Consider the following 15,214-nt stretch of genomic DNA (forward strand, 5'->3'; position numbering starts at 1 on the left):
GGTTTCCTCCAACAGTCCAAAGACATGCAGGTTAGGTGCATTGGCGATTCTAAATTGTCCCTAGTGTGTGTGCTTGGTGTGTGTGTGTGTCCTGTGGTGGGTTGGCTCCAGCAGATCCCTCTGACCCTGTACTGAAGGCACAGATCTACAGAAGGCTATAAAAAAACATCTGCAGCAGCCCACTAGCGTTCATAATTCTTAAATGGAAGAAGTCCGGAACCCACCTTTGGGGATGGAGAGGTGACTGAGAACCCGATGATCACACTAGCATAGCTCCAGAGTACCTGTTTGGAGAATGGCAGATATGTCCACAAGTATAACCACTGCTGCAACACTCCACTGATCTTGTCTTTATGGCTAACCGCCTATCCACAGACGAGCAAACACCAAGGTGTAAGGTAGAAGGAATTACCTGCAGAGCTAAGAGAGAAGATCGCATTGAGGCAAAGATCTGGAGAAGGCTACAAAAGATGTCTGCAGCACTGAAGGCTCCTAAGAGCACAGTGGGCTCCATAATTCTTAAATGGAAAACGTTTGGAGTAACCACAACACTCCCTCGAGTTGCCTGAAATATCACCTTGACCCTTTGCTCTGTAATACGTTGAAGCCTTTTCAGCAGCCATTCCAGCCTGTAGTCCTCTTGGGTCTGATGTGACAAGCTTAGCGGATTTGGGGATTTTCTGCCATTCCTCCATGCACATCATCTCATGCTCTGTCAGCTTGGATGGAGACCTTCAGTGGACAGCTTATATTCAGGTCTGTCCAGAGATGTTTGATTGAGTTCAAGTTTGGACTCTGGCTGCCACTCAAGGACATTCCCAGAGTTGTCCCTGAGCCACTCCTGTCTTGTCTTTGCTTTGCTGTGTTTCAACCTTCATCCCAGTCTGAGGTCCAGAGTGCTCTGGGGCAGTTTTTCATTAAGGACAGCTCAGCACTTTGGTCCTTTTAGCTTTCCCTCAAAGCTGACTTGTCTCCCAACCCCTGATGCTGCCACCACTTTGCTTCACTGTTGGAATGCTGCTGCGCAAGATGATGAGTGGTGCCTGGTTTCCCCCAAGAGTTGAGACTTATAATTGAGGTCAAACAGTTCAATTGTGGTTTCATCAGACCAGAGAGTCTCATTTCATATAATCTGAGAGTCCTATAGTTACCTTTTTGCAAAGTGTATCTTCACGCGTCATCTGGCCAATCTACTATCAAGCCCGGATTAGTGGAGTGATGCAGTGATGGCTGTCCTGGAAATTTCTCTCATCTCCACACCGGTTCTCTGGAGCTAAGCTGGTGTGACCATCAGGTTCTTGCTCGCGACTCCTACTTTGTCCCTTCTCTTCTGATTGGCCCACTCTAGAAAGAGTCGTCTCAAATATCTTCCCTTTAAAAATTAAGGAGGCCACTGTGCTCTTGAGAACCTTCAGTGCTGCAGCCTTCTTCCAGATCCTGTCTCTTACAGGACCTCAACTGTGGGACCTTCGATGGACAGAGAGATGACTTTCCTAATCAATCCAATTGAATGGAGCACAGGTGGACTCCAAACATCTCAACAATGACCAACAGAATGGGATGCACTTGAGCCAAATTTCAAGTGTCATTGTAAATGGTGCGAGTTCTTGGGTCGGTGTGATATTTCTGATTTTCTTTGTTTTTTACTTTCTCGTATACGAAGTGTAGGGGAAAGTATTGCAATCGTCCAAAAATTTGATGTTGATGAATCTCGACGTTTTAGACCTCCCTGTCTTTCTCATAGGGAAAGTATTGGAATCCTTCAAAAATTCCATTTCAAGATTTTGATGAATCTCATCGTTTTAGACCTCCCTGAGTCCGAAAATGCCATTTTTGGAATTATGTCTGTCTGTGTAAACACGATTACCTGAGTACACTTTCACTTAGGTCAGCCAAATTTTGCACATAAAAGATAGATTTCTATCAACTTTGGGGCTATTTCTACTAACCAAAACGGGTATTTTACCTGAAATTTTTCCCCAAAAATATTAAAAATTACCTTTATGACCCCCAGACAACAACTGCCCCCGAATCTCGTGCTGGAGCAGGAAGAAAAGTGACTGTGCAGGACGGACGAGGTCTTTAACTAATCCTGCTTGCTCTTCAAAGGCGGCCGGAGTTTTTACATGTCCTGTTTGTGCTCAAGTTATGTTTGAATGACGTGGGGGACATCTGACAGAGTGGTGCATGCTAGTTAGCACACTTAAAAGAGGAAAGTGGTCCCTTGTCACTTTACCTTGGCTCAGCCGGCCTTGTTCTCATGCCAGGGTGCCACAAGGGAGGAAATGAATCGCTACGCTGGGGTTGACCAAGCCGCCTGATTTATTGATGCAAATATTTCATGTAGCCTAATAAGGTCACGTCAAGGATATGGAAGTAAGCCTTGATGTTGTGGGGGGTAGCGGGGGTCACCCTCAGTCCTGGAGTGAAGTGTGAGACGTTCAGTTTTGACGTGTGACTTGACGTCTCGGTGACACCAAAGTATTGTCCATTTGGAGCGGACTCGAGAATAAGTGCGCAGCGAGGGGCTAATTAGTGTTAACACACGCAGAAGTAATTGGGGGTCTGCAGCCTCCGCTAGTTGGTAAAACCCCGCAGCGCTAATCAAAGAGAGGAGATCAACAACTGTGGTAATCCTCGCTAATCGGGTTGAAATAAAGTTACAGACCTTTGTTAGACACGCCAGCTGCTTTGGAGTGAAAGACAGACAGCATCTCGGGGTGGGGGTCTTATCTGCAGTCTGACCCTGATTCTGGCTGTGCGAGGCCGAGGACATTAGTGGCGCCTTCCTTAGGGTATTGAGGGGCTGCTTTAGACTGTCTGGTACTTGTAAAGTTAGGGTTAGGGTGGTGACTTCGCCAGGTAGTTTGCGGACCACCAGACCTTCTCCGTTCTCCACTATTGTTGGACCTCCGCTCTTTCAGCAGTGTTCTTCTGACACTTGAGAAGCTCACGTGGTGTTTTCCCTCATTGTGGCTTACTGCTGCTAATCGGGTGGCACTAATGTAGTAATGAGCTAACCCTGCAGAGTTCACTTCACCGCGAGTTCAGCCAAATTATGGAAAACTTTGCGAACTTCTCCAAACTCCGTGAAATGCATTAAGTAGCTTGTATTAGTGTAATGGAGGGCTACAATGCCAGACTGATTATCGTGACCAAAACCGTGATGTGATTGGTGAGGTGGCAGTGCTGACCACTGCGCCATTGTGCCTCAAACAACATACGTCAACAAACGTTAGCAGCTTTTAACAACATGAGTGGCCCAGAGGCCTACATGGCGGTAATTCTCAGCCAGGTGTCAGCTGGGTACTGTAACATCACATTCAGCGGGGCAAATAAGTCTCAGTAAATATACTTCTAATGGGGCTACTGACATGAAATTTTTACCAGTTGTCAGTAACAATCATGTAATCCACACATGCAAAGACATCAAAACACATAAGTCCATAAATAATGTTAAGTGTAATAAAGGGGAGAAAGTATTGGACACACTTACTGAAATTTATTTCATACTTAGTAGAAAAGCCTTTGTGGGTGATGACAACTTGAAGACGCCTCCAGTATGGAAAAACGAGTCGCATGCATTGCTCAGGTGGGATTTGGGCCCAAACTGTCTTCAAATCTTGAAGGTTCCGGGGGCCTCTTCTATGAACTCTGATCTTCAGTTCTTTCCATAGATTTTCAATGGGAGTCAAGTCGGGTGATTGACTGACTGGGCCATTCTAGAAGATTCTTGATTTTCTTGATTCTCTGAAACCAACTGAGCGTTCCTTTGGCTGTGTGTTTGGGATCCTTGTGTCATGTTGAAGTCCTGGTAGATGGCAGCAGATTCTTCTCACGAATGTCCCGCAACATTTCTCCATTCTTCCTTCCTTCAATTCTATGAAGTTTGCCAGTAGCATATGCTGATGTTCCCATCTCCAAACTTCACTGTTGCTGTGGTGTTTTTGAGGGTGACATGCAGTACTGTTTCTCCTCCCAACACGTTGTGTGCAGTGACATCCCAAGAGTTCCATTTTGCTCTCATCTGACCCGACTCTGTTCTCCCATTTATTTCATTTTCTTGTCCAAATGTTGTCCAGCAAACTTTCCACGAGCTTCAATGTGCTTGTTCTTCAGCAGTGGAGTCTCACGTGGTGAGCATCCATAGAGGTCATGGCGGTGGAGTGCCTTACTGATTGTTTTCTGCTAATTCCAGGTCTTTCTGAAGCTCTCGGCCAGTGGTCCCTGGCTTTCGGACGACTCTTCTGATTCTTCTTTTGACGGAAATCTTGCGAGGAGCACCTGGTTGTGGCCGCTTTATGGTGAAATGATGTTCTTTCCACTTCTGGTGCTCTCTGGAACATTGAGAAGTTTAGAAATATGTCTGTCACCAATGCCATCAGTGTGTTTGTGGTGGTCTTGAGAGAGCAGTTTGCTTTTACCCATCATGAGATGCTTCTAGTGTGACACCCTGGTAAATGATAGGCCATCAATTAGGAGTAAAGCAGAGGGCCATGAGGATTGACAGATATCAGCTGCCTTCTTGGCTTTCCAGGCCTTTTTGCACCCCCTGTTCTTCATGTGTTCAATTCTTATTCCCTGTGTCATTCCACTTTGTTACACATCACGTAATTTATGGACTTATTTATTTTGATTTCTTTGTATGTGTGGGTTACTTGGGTTGTTACCAACGTCATGTCGATCGCCCCATTAGAAATATATTTACTGAGACAAACGTTGACGCGTTCAGTACTTATTTTCGCCACTGTAATAGCTGTTAAACCTTCCATATCAAAACTATTACACCTACTGCTACTCAATTGTTACTCATGTAAACTCCAGTGTAGTAGCACTTGATGTGGCGAGCTTACTGGAATTTACACAGTTTTAGATTTCCAAACACTCCTGCAAGTGCAGCACAAGCTGCTGCCTCACACTTTCGATTTTCTCTTTCCTCTGCTCCAGATTGATATTGACTTGAAGGCGCCATCTTCTCTGCTCGTTAATGGAAAAAGATCCCAACAGGTGATGGTCAAGTACGTTAATTTGACAATTTACAAAACCAAAATAACCCCAGTAAGAGTCAGGGTGTGGACCTCCAGAGCTCCGCTCCGTCGCTTTGCATTGTACGTCCGTGTGGTTACGTCATACGCTGTGGTGATAAGATTTGGGTGATCTGACTCAAGTCATGTAAACCAAGCGACAGAAACGTGCAATCCCAGCAGAGCTTCGCTGATCAGGGAGGTCCGCGAACCCCCCAACAGGCACATTGGTCCTCCGAGCACAGGCCTCACACGCAATGCGTGATCTGCACATAGGAATGGGGTGGCCTCTGAATACAAAACTTGACCAAAGGACGCCTTAGAGGGGAAAAGAAAAAAAATGAATTCAAGTAGAATTCAAGCAAACAGTCTGTGCAGGCAGTGCCCTCCTCTGCTGCTCCTCTTTGAGGGGCTTAAAAAAGGAACTGGACAGTGGCGTCGAGTAGAGAGAGATTAAAAAAAAACAACAAATGCAGTTAACTGAGCCCAGAATGGTTCAACGACATCCTAGCGTGGAAACTCCAGGCAGGGATTGACCAAACTGGGAATTGAACCCAGGTCCCTGAAGTTGGTTTACACGGCAAGCAGCGTGAACCCGGCGTCCTTCCCCTCGATTCACTTTAATAGAAGTCGCACATTCATTCAGGACGCTGATTATTTCCTGCCTTTGATTGCCTCCAAAATGTTGAACAGAAAAAACAAGGAAATCCAAATTGGCAGTTTGTCAGAGCAGCAGACATGGTCTCTGTCTAGTGGACTGGAGAAACACCAATAAACACACACACCCCCCCGTCCCCCACTAGGCCATGCAACTGCATGCAATGCCAGCATTATTTGTGAATTTCCCATTGGGATTAATAAAGTATCTATCTATCTATCTATTATCTGTGCCCCTCTGTCTTTCCATAGGATGTCCTTCCATTTGTTTCTTTAGGTTTGGAGCAGCAGCAGACGCTCAGCGACCTTCAGGGTTAGGGTTTATTTTTGTACTATTAGGATCACGTTGTGCTGTTAACATCTATCTGTGTCCGTGTGTGCCAGTCTGATCGGTCAGTTTGGCTGTGGTGCGATTGGTCAGTTTTACAGTGGTTGCTCAGTCAAACACGATGGAGTCAGGAGGTGCCAGTCAAGGGAGATGGACGCACACGTGGAGGGATACCAAGGAAAGGCGTAGGACAAAAGCTGACAGGACACGCAAGGCTAGAGATATCGAGTACTTTCATGGGTCGTGTGACCTGTTCGACGGTTAACCATGGCCAGTCCTAAATAATTGCCTGTTAAGCGTTGGTTGTGTCGAGCGCTGCCCAGGCAGTCAGTTCCTTTTTACCTTTCAGTCTCGCTCATCTTGCCATGGAGCCGTCTGAATTGTCGGCAGGGCCATCAGCTTTTAAATGGCTGCTGCATTTGGCGCCGACTCCACTTCCCAGGCTGGGTGCCGGCCTATTTACCTGCAGGCGTGGATTTTTTTTTTGTTTTGGTTTATTTGGTAGATAACTGATGGGGAATAAACGTGTACTGGTTAATAAAAGAATGAATTTGTTTTATATCTCGCCTTTCTGTAATAACTACTTCACTTTCTGCCTTGGACTGCTCTCTCTGCCCAGCACTTGCTCACTCATCATTTCCAGTAATAGCAGGAGGACCCTGTAGTCATTTTTTTAATGTCCTCTAACCTGCTTCTCCAGGGTAGGGTGGTAGGGAAGCTGGAGACAATCCCCGGCCAGGCAGGAGCAATACCTGGACAGGGTGCCAGTCCTTCACATGACAAATGCATGCAGGTATGCCCATGTATCCAGCAGGGGGCATTAGCTCCCTGGGAATGAGTTCTTTTGTAATTGCGGCGTGTTACATAACCCGAATCTATGTAGATATAACATAAAAAGGCATTACCCCTCCCTTAGTGATACGGCTGTGAGAAATAACAGCTTTGCTTAATGCCGGCTTACGCTGCATAACAGACAAAGGAAGCCAATGGCAAAACCCAGTTCGGGAGTCGGGGCCTGATGTGTAGTCTTGCATTTTGGGAGATAATGTCATCCGATCCTGAAAATCCTTCCACTTCTTCTTCTTCTTTAGGTGTAAGGGTAACCACAGCGGATCATCTTCTTCCATTTTTGCCTGTCCTCATCATCTTGTTCTGTTACACCCATCACCCGCATGTCCATAAACCTTCTCTTAGGCCTTCCTCTTCTCCTCTTACCAGGCAGCTCTATCCTTAGCATCCTTCACTCTTTATACCCAGCATTTCTCCTATGCACATGTCCAAACCAATGCAATCTCGCCTCTCTGACTTTGTCTCCCAACCGTCCAACTTGAGCTGACCCTCTAATGTCCTCATTTCTAATCCTGTCCATCCTCGTCCCACCCAATGCAAATCTTAGCATCTTTAACTCTGCCACCTCCAGCTCTGTCTCCTGTGCCACCGTCTCCAACCCATATAACATAGCTGGTCTCACTACCGTCCTGTAGACCTTCCCTTTCACTCTTGCTGATATCCGTCTGTCACAAATTACTCCTGACATTCTTCTCCACCCACTCCACCCTGCCTGCACTCACTTCTTCACTTCTCTTCCACAATCCCCGTTACTCTGACTGTTGATCCCAAGTACTCATCTACCTTCGCCAACTCTACTCCCTGCATCCTCACCATTCTACTGACCTCCCTCTCATTCATACACATACATTCTGTCTTGGTGATTCTACTGACCTTCATTCCTCTCCTCTCTAGAGCAGATCTCCACCTCTCCAGGGTCTCCTCCACCTGCAGATCACAATCCATCCATCCATCCATTTTCCAACCCGCTGAATCCGAACACAGGGTCACGGGGGTCTGCTGGAGCCAATCCCAGCCAACACAGGGCACAAGGCAGGAACCAATCCCGGGCAGTGTGCCAACCCACTGCAGGACTGCAGATCACAATGTCATCAGCAAACATCACAGTCCATGTGGACTCCTGTCTAATCTCGTCTGTCAACCTGTCCATCACCATTGCAAATAAGAAAGGGCTCAGAGCCGATCCCTGATGTAATCCCCCCCTTCGTCACTCCTACCGCAGACCTCAACACTGTCACACTTCCCTCGTACATATCCTGTACAACTCTTACGTACTTCTCTGCCACTCCCGACTTCCTCATACAATACCACAGCTCCTCTCAGTCACCCTGTCATTTGCTTTCTCAGGTCCACAAAGACGCAATGCAACTCCTTCTGGCCTTCTCTCTACTTCTCCATCAACAGCCTCAGAGCAAACATCACATCTGTGGTGCTCTTTCTTGGCATGATACAATCCTGCTGCTCACTAATCATCACCTCACTTCTTAACTGAGCTTCAGCCCTGGTCCCCTTATTATGAGGCCGCACCGCTTTGCTGCCAGTGTTTATCACAATAAAAATGAACGTTTTGCGTAAGGTTACTGCAGGGTACCTTTGTGGACTCGTCGGTGTCTGCATTGTGACGTGGCACAGAAATGAGGCAAAGGGACTTTTTTTTTCCCGCCCAACCAGATGTCCATACTAAGCATCATCTGCTTGCACGTCATCCACACACAATGCATGTTGCGGTACAATGCTGTGACAGAGTGCATCATCACAATGAGCAGAATAATACATAATTTATTGTTCTGGGGGGAATATTAGCTTTTAAAACAGGCATTAAAAGAATACAAATACAGATAATCTGAGCTGCTCCGGTATTTTGATTCAGTTTTACAATCGCAAAATTGAATGCGAAACAGAACTCTGCCGTTTCACTCATCCTGCACGCTACTCTACCAGGGCCACCCTCACCTGGCCACCTCCTTCATGGCTGCCCCACCAGGAGGTCCATTTTTGGTGTGCTGACCCAATCTGTCATTTCCTTATTGTCCCTTCAGCATGCCATGGGGTTCCACAAACTGAACCTCGGGTTCAATTACTTATTAATTAAACGTCATTACACTGTTGGTCGGTAGTTGTGAAGGATGGTGTTCACTGTGGAAGGCCTTGTGGCGTACAGGCTGGCACCATACCCAGCCTAATGCAATTTAATAAGTTTGTTAAGTAAAGCAGGGTAAAATTACGGAAAATGTAATCATAGCAACCATTGGGCATGGTTGGACCCTGTTATGATGGAAAACAACATGTGGTGGGTGAGGCTGGTAGATTGTGCAAGAGGAAACCGTGCAGGTTGTGCATATGTGAGCCATCGGTGGGCACCCGGTGTTAGTCCACCCTGGAAATTAATGTCAGGATTAGATTTACTTTGACTGGAAATGGCACAATGCCTTGGTGGGCTTAACTGAGTGAGAGGCAGTGGACTATCATTAAGTATCCAGTAGCCTGAATGGCATGGCATGTCATTTTATTTTGTAATCTGCTTATTCCAAACCAGGGTCACGGGGGGCTGGAGCCCATACAGTGTAAGGCAGGAACAAACCCTGGAAAAGAGTGCCAGTCCATTGCAGGACAAACACACACACACCCTCAGCAAGTACACATCAATTTGGCCAATTTACCTAAACGGAGCCTCAGGGAGAACATGCAAATGCCACACACGAAGGAGCCGAGCCACAAACCCTGGTCTCCGTATGGTGAGGCAGCAGACCTACCACTGTGCCACCCTAACTTGAATGCGTACAGTAAAAAGAAACAATAAAAGTGAAATCAGTGCACTTGATAATAAGGACATTCAATGCGTCTATCCACAAGCCAAGCCTGAAATTCTTTTGGATATTGTCACGCCGGAACATCTGAGGATCGCCTTTTGGACTCCCCTGATGCTTGCGGTACCACTCTGGAAAAAGCGTGAGGTGGTGCTGTCAGTAATGGTATTGGCTTTTTTCTCTCCGCAGCACCAAAAAGAAGACATCCAGTGAGGGCAACTCAGCCTCACCCACAATACCCCAGGAAGCCCCGCTCACTCCAGTCAAGCCCAATAATTACAGGCATCCCTGGAAGGAGCAGGCTCAGGTGGGAAGCAGACCCTCTTTATGATAGGTGGCTCTGACCCGCTCGATTCAGAGAAGCCACGTAGGCTAACCTGGCACTTGGTACACCGGTTTTCTGTTGCTGAGGACTCTTGCATTAAATGGGGCAGCCAGGAGGCCCCCCCCCCCATCTTTGCCCGTTGACAATATCTTTATATAAATGAAGCGTGACTTGTCTCTAAACACTTTGGGTCTGAACATATAAAATGAGACTTTCAGGGTGGCACAGTGCTACCCTGAAACAAGAAGGCTGAGGTTCACAATCTGGGTTCTCCCTGCATGGAGTTTGCATGTTCTCCCCTTGTCCACATTCAGGTTATGCAGATTGGCACTGGTAAATTGGTGGCTGATGTGCGTGTAGTTCACCCTGTGATGGACTGGCGTTCTGTTCAAATCGGAGGGCATTTCTAAGGTATAGTATCAGGATCTTTAGCCCCCCCCCCTTATTCGTTTCTAGGTAGAAACAATATACATTTGTTATACTGAGGAGCTCAAGCGCCCTTGGGGTTTTGAGCATTGATGGTATATAACAGTGAGTGGTGCTGGGCTTTCCCTCACGGTATTTTAAAAAATGGGGGTGGCATGGGGGTTTCAAGTTTGCTGATAAACATCGTTGGAGGGAGATAAATAAATTGATGAAAAGAATTGGGGCTTGGCACAATATATTAGGGGCTTAAGCCTCTAAAGCCCCTCCCGTTCGACGTCACTGGTTGCAAGCATTGTTCCTGCCTTGTACTCGAAGACTGCTGAGGTGGGCTGCAGCTGCCCAGTCACTCTGCTCAGCTGGTTTAGTGGGTTTAGAAAACGTTAATACAAGATGATTATAAATGTCTATGCGTGATGTGAAATATGCATTGCACAAGTCTGAATTCTGATTGTGCCCAATTTGGCTTTGTTGGATGTGGAAGGCGCTACATAAACACAGCAAGCATTCCCTCCATATTATCCATCCATCCATTTTCCAACCCGCTGAATCCGAACACAGGGTCACGGGGGTCTGCTGGAGCCAATCCCAGCCAACACAGGGCACAAGGCAGGAAACAATCCTGGGCAGGGTGCCAACCCACCGCAGCCTCCATATTATTGAATTTACAAAATAAAAAAATGGTCAGCTGGACAGACCACATCAAGCCAACATTACGTGCGATTTTCTAACCCACTTAATCCAGACCAGGGTTTGGGGATGGGGTGAGGTGGAATCTATCCCAGATAGCATAGCGCTGACGGCAGGAACAAACCCCGGACAGAGAGAACACACACACTGGTGCCAATCACCAATTCACCAGTCAGCCATGTCTTTAGGCTGTGGGGGCAAATCCAGACAGACACAGGAAAGACATGCAATCTCCACGTGCACGGCTCCCTGTGCCACCGGGCCGCCCTCAATCCAACATATAACAGGTAAAGAATCTGTGAACCAGCCATGACTTCCATGAAGTGCCACAAAGAATTTCATCTTGCCTGAAGAAGGGGCCTGAGTTGCCTCGAAAGCTTGTATATTGTAATCTTTTTAGTTAGCCAATAAAAGGTGTCATTTTGCTTGGCTTTTCTCTACATTCATAATGGCTAACACGGTACAACACCCTAGTACAATAGTTACCGAGAGATTCAAAAGTGAAGCATTCGCAGTGTAAGCCACAAATGAGAAAAGCTTGAGAACCCCAAGCTGGCGCGTCCCGAGCGACTCCCCTCTCATTAAAGGCGCGACTCCCACCTGCCCTGGCGCCGCTCGCCCTTCTGGTTTTTAAAGTCGATTTAAATTCTGGGAATGGAGTTAAAAAAAAAAAAGACACAAAATGATGGATTTGAACAGCCGCGTGAGAAGGGACCGGTGAGGGTAACGTGGGCGCTACCTGCGCCTCGCTTCGCCTCTTTTACTTCTGACACGTTTTGCTCAGGGAGGTGAAAATCGCTTGCGTGAAGGTGCGAAGGGACTTTAGCTCTTGTTTGCCATGACGATCAAAGCCATTTCAAGAGGTCCTTTATCCGAGGTGTGTAAATGTATGGCAAACAAAACCAAATGTATTTATTAGGGATATCAAGGCAGAATAGGAGCGAGCCATCGGAGCGGCAGCGGCGGCATACTGGATTAAAAAATGCGCACCTCCGCGATCCTAATCCTGCTCAGCAGATGTCCGATCGTCTGCTTTGAGGAAAACGATGATTTAACGAGGCTCATACCCAGACTGTCAAAAGAATGTTAATATGAAGTACTATGGAAAATATTTACAGACACGTACCCAAATTATTCAGAACCTTAGACTACATCTGCATCCATCGAATTCATAGGAAGGACACAGTAATACTGTTTAACAGTAACACAACACCATGTGTAATAGGAGGGTAGGAATAGAGCACAGAAATACAAGTCTGCCCGTCCATCCTTTTTCTTTAAACAATTTTTCACAGCAGGAAGTTGAAATTCCTCTCTCACTCTCTCGCGCTTTCACACAAATCGCCAATTCGTCGATTCTGTCTGTCATTGGTAGGAAACCGACGTTGACACGGGGAGAACATGCAAACTCCTCACAGGGAGCACCCGGACTCCTTGTTGCCAGGCAGCCGCGCTAACACTGCGCCACCGTGCCGCCGAAGAAATACGAATGGCCAGACCATAAATACATAAAAAGGTATCCGACAAGGTTGACGATTCGAAGTCCAGCGGCCGGCGACGCAACTACACGGTTAATAGATGGAGTGACGAGTGCGCATGACGGGAGAATAACGGCAAACGAGGCCAGGGTTTGGACTAAATAGTAATAACATCCATCCATTTTCCAACCCGCTGAATCCGAACGCAGGGTCACGGGGGTTTGTTGGAGCCAATCCCAGCCAACACAGGGCACAAGGCAGAAACCAATCCCGGGCAGGGTGCCAACCCACCGCAGATAGTAATAACAAACAATAATTAAACATCAATCGTTGTTAGTTTTAAGTTTATTATTCGTTATTTTTTATTTGTCACAAATTGGGAAAGCGACTTCCAGACTCAAATGAGTATTAAAACATATTTAATATGACGTATCGGACCCTTTGACAATTCCCTCCCTGTAATATCCTGACTTTCTTTAATTTTGAATATTTAACTCGATTTCAGTGCTTTACCTGGGAGGAATTCGAGGGGACGCTGTATAACCACGCGAACATAACAATGTACCATTAATTCCAGCTCGTTAATTTAACAGATCGGAAGGTTGAACTTTTTTATTTTTGTGCGCATCTTTACTGAGTCGTCGCAGGGGAAAAAAACACGGCAGCTGTCCCTGCAGCAAGTGACGGAGAATAAAGCGCAGGGTGTTAATGGAGTTTTTATTTTTCTGTCTTACGTGGTCATCTGACCAAAGTTTGGACCTGTTCCGGCTCCTGGGGGTCACGTAGCGGCCTAAGGACGTGGTCGGGTGTGCTGTTACTTGTTGGACTTTGGGGACTTTCTTATACCATACTGCCCCTAGTGTTTCAGACGTCCTCCTTAGCATTTTGGTTCGGACTTTCCGTTATAATCCTGAGACTTCAAAAATGAATGCTGCCATTTAATCCAGAATTAAGGATTTGTTTGCTTGTTTATCTGTATTACGCGAGTGTATATTGATTTATTCTTATTTATTTTTATGTATTCATTCATACGTATTTCTTACTAAGGTTTTTTCTTTTTACTTTGTTTTTCATCTGTATTATGCAAATCCGTACTTATTCATGTGTTATTTTTCTTTTTTACCTCCAGTGTTTTATTTGTATTATTTATTCATCCATTCGTATCTCTTGTTTGTGATATTTCATGTATTTATTCATTCATTTCTAATTTTTCTTTTCTTCTAATTTTTATCAGTATCGATTGGTTCTTATTTTTGGTATTTCATATTGTATATTTATTCATTCATAGACATTTCTTTCTGATTTATTTTTCAATTTACTTCCAATGTTGATATCGATATTATGTAAGTACCTATTGATCTCTTCTTATTGTAGGTTACTTGGTAATTTGTGTATTTATTCATTCATATACTTATTTCTGATGTATTGTTTTTCTTTTTCCTTGCATTTTTATCTGTATGGGAAAGGCGGTATATAAATAGTGTATTATTATTATTATATATGAACATACTGATCAATTCGTATTTATTTTTGGTATTTCATGTATTTATTCATTCATATATTTATGATTTATTATTTTTCTTGTTACCTCCAATGTTTTATGTTTTACATACGTACCCATTGATCTCTTCCTATTTTTGAATGTTGGTATTTCGTGTATTCATGGGTATATGTATTTATTTCTACTTGATTGTTTCTTTTTGCTTCAATTTTTGTATCTGCATGCAAGTGCGTATTGATCTTTTATTTCGTATTGTTGGTATTTAATGTATTTATTCATATACATTTTATTTTTCTAATTTATTATTTTTCTTACTTGCAGTTTGTATTATGTACGGGCGTATTGGTGTACTGTATTCTTATTTTTGATTTTTGCTTTTTCTTGTATTTATTCATTCATATGCTTATTTTTCCTATTTATTATTTTTCTTTGTACTTGCATTTTTTTCCTTTAATGTCTAAAGCGCTTGTTTGCTCTAAAATGTTCTGTAGGTAGACATGTTTGAACTCTAACGAGGAAGACGTGGACGAGTGCCGTTCACTTCACGCACGCCTTGCTTTGGCTGCACGTTTGTCTTCTTCGGGCTTTTGTGACCTGACGCCGCTCGCTCCCCTGTTTCGGTGTTTTAGTTGCGCAGTTGGCACCTTTGATGCCGCTTGTCTTTATTCCCCCACTATGTAGCTCTCCGGCTCGTAATGCCCCTTCTGGTTTTTGCAGCTGTGACTCCGGAAGCCTCCTATCGAGGGTCTCTGTTCTCCTTACTCCTCGTCTTTTTCAATATCTTATCGGCGTTTCCATTGAGCCATGCAGCAGACTGGTGGTGCTGGTCAGCGTCCATTTTAAGAGGCGACATTGTGTTACACGGTTGCGTTGTCGAATTTAATTGAATTGGAGCGTCAGGTCGCATTTAATACGCCGTTGTGGATGTAAAGAGTTGCTTCTCTCCATCTGTCCGTTTTCGCCGCCTTTCTCGGATCTCGCTTTGCATGGCCCCCCACCGCAGGGGTCGGCTGTAATTGAAGAAGCGGCCGCGGATGACCGTGCTGAGTGCTGTTTTAATTTGCCGCTCGTTCTGTCGGCGTGTGAGGGCGGAGACCCCTCTCGAGGGGGGGGGGGGGGGGGGGGGGGGCTG

This window comes from Erpetoichthys calabaricus, chromosome 18 (genome assembly GCF_900747795.2).
Source record: "Erpetoichthys calabaricus chromosome 18, fErpCal1.3, whole genome shotgun sequence".
Taxonomy (NCBI): Eukaryota; Metazoa; Chordata; class Cladistia; order Polypteriformes; family Polypteridae; genus Erpetoichthys; species Erpetoichthys calabaricus.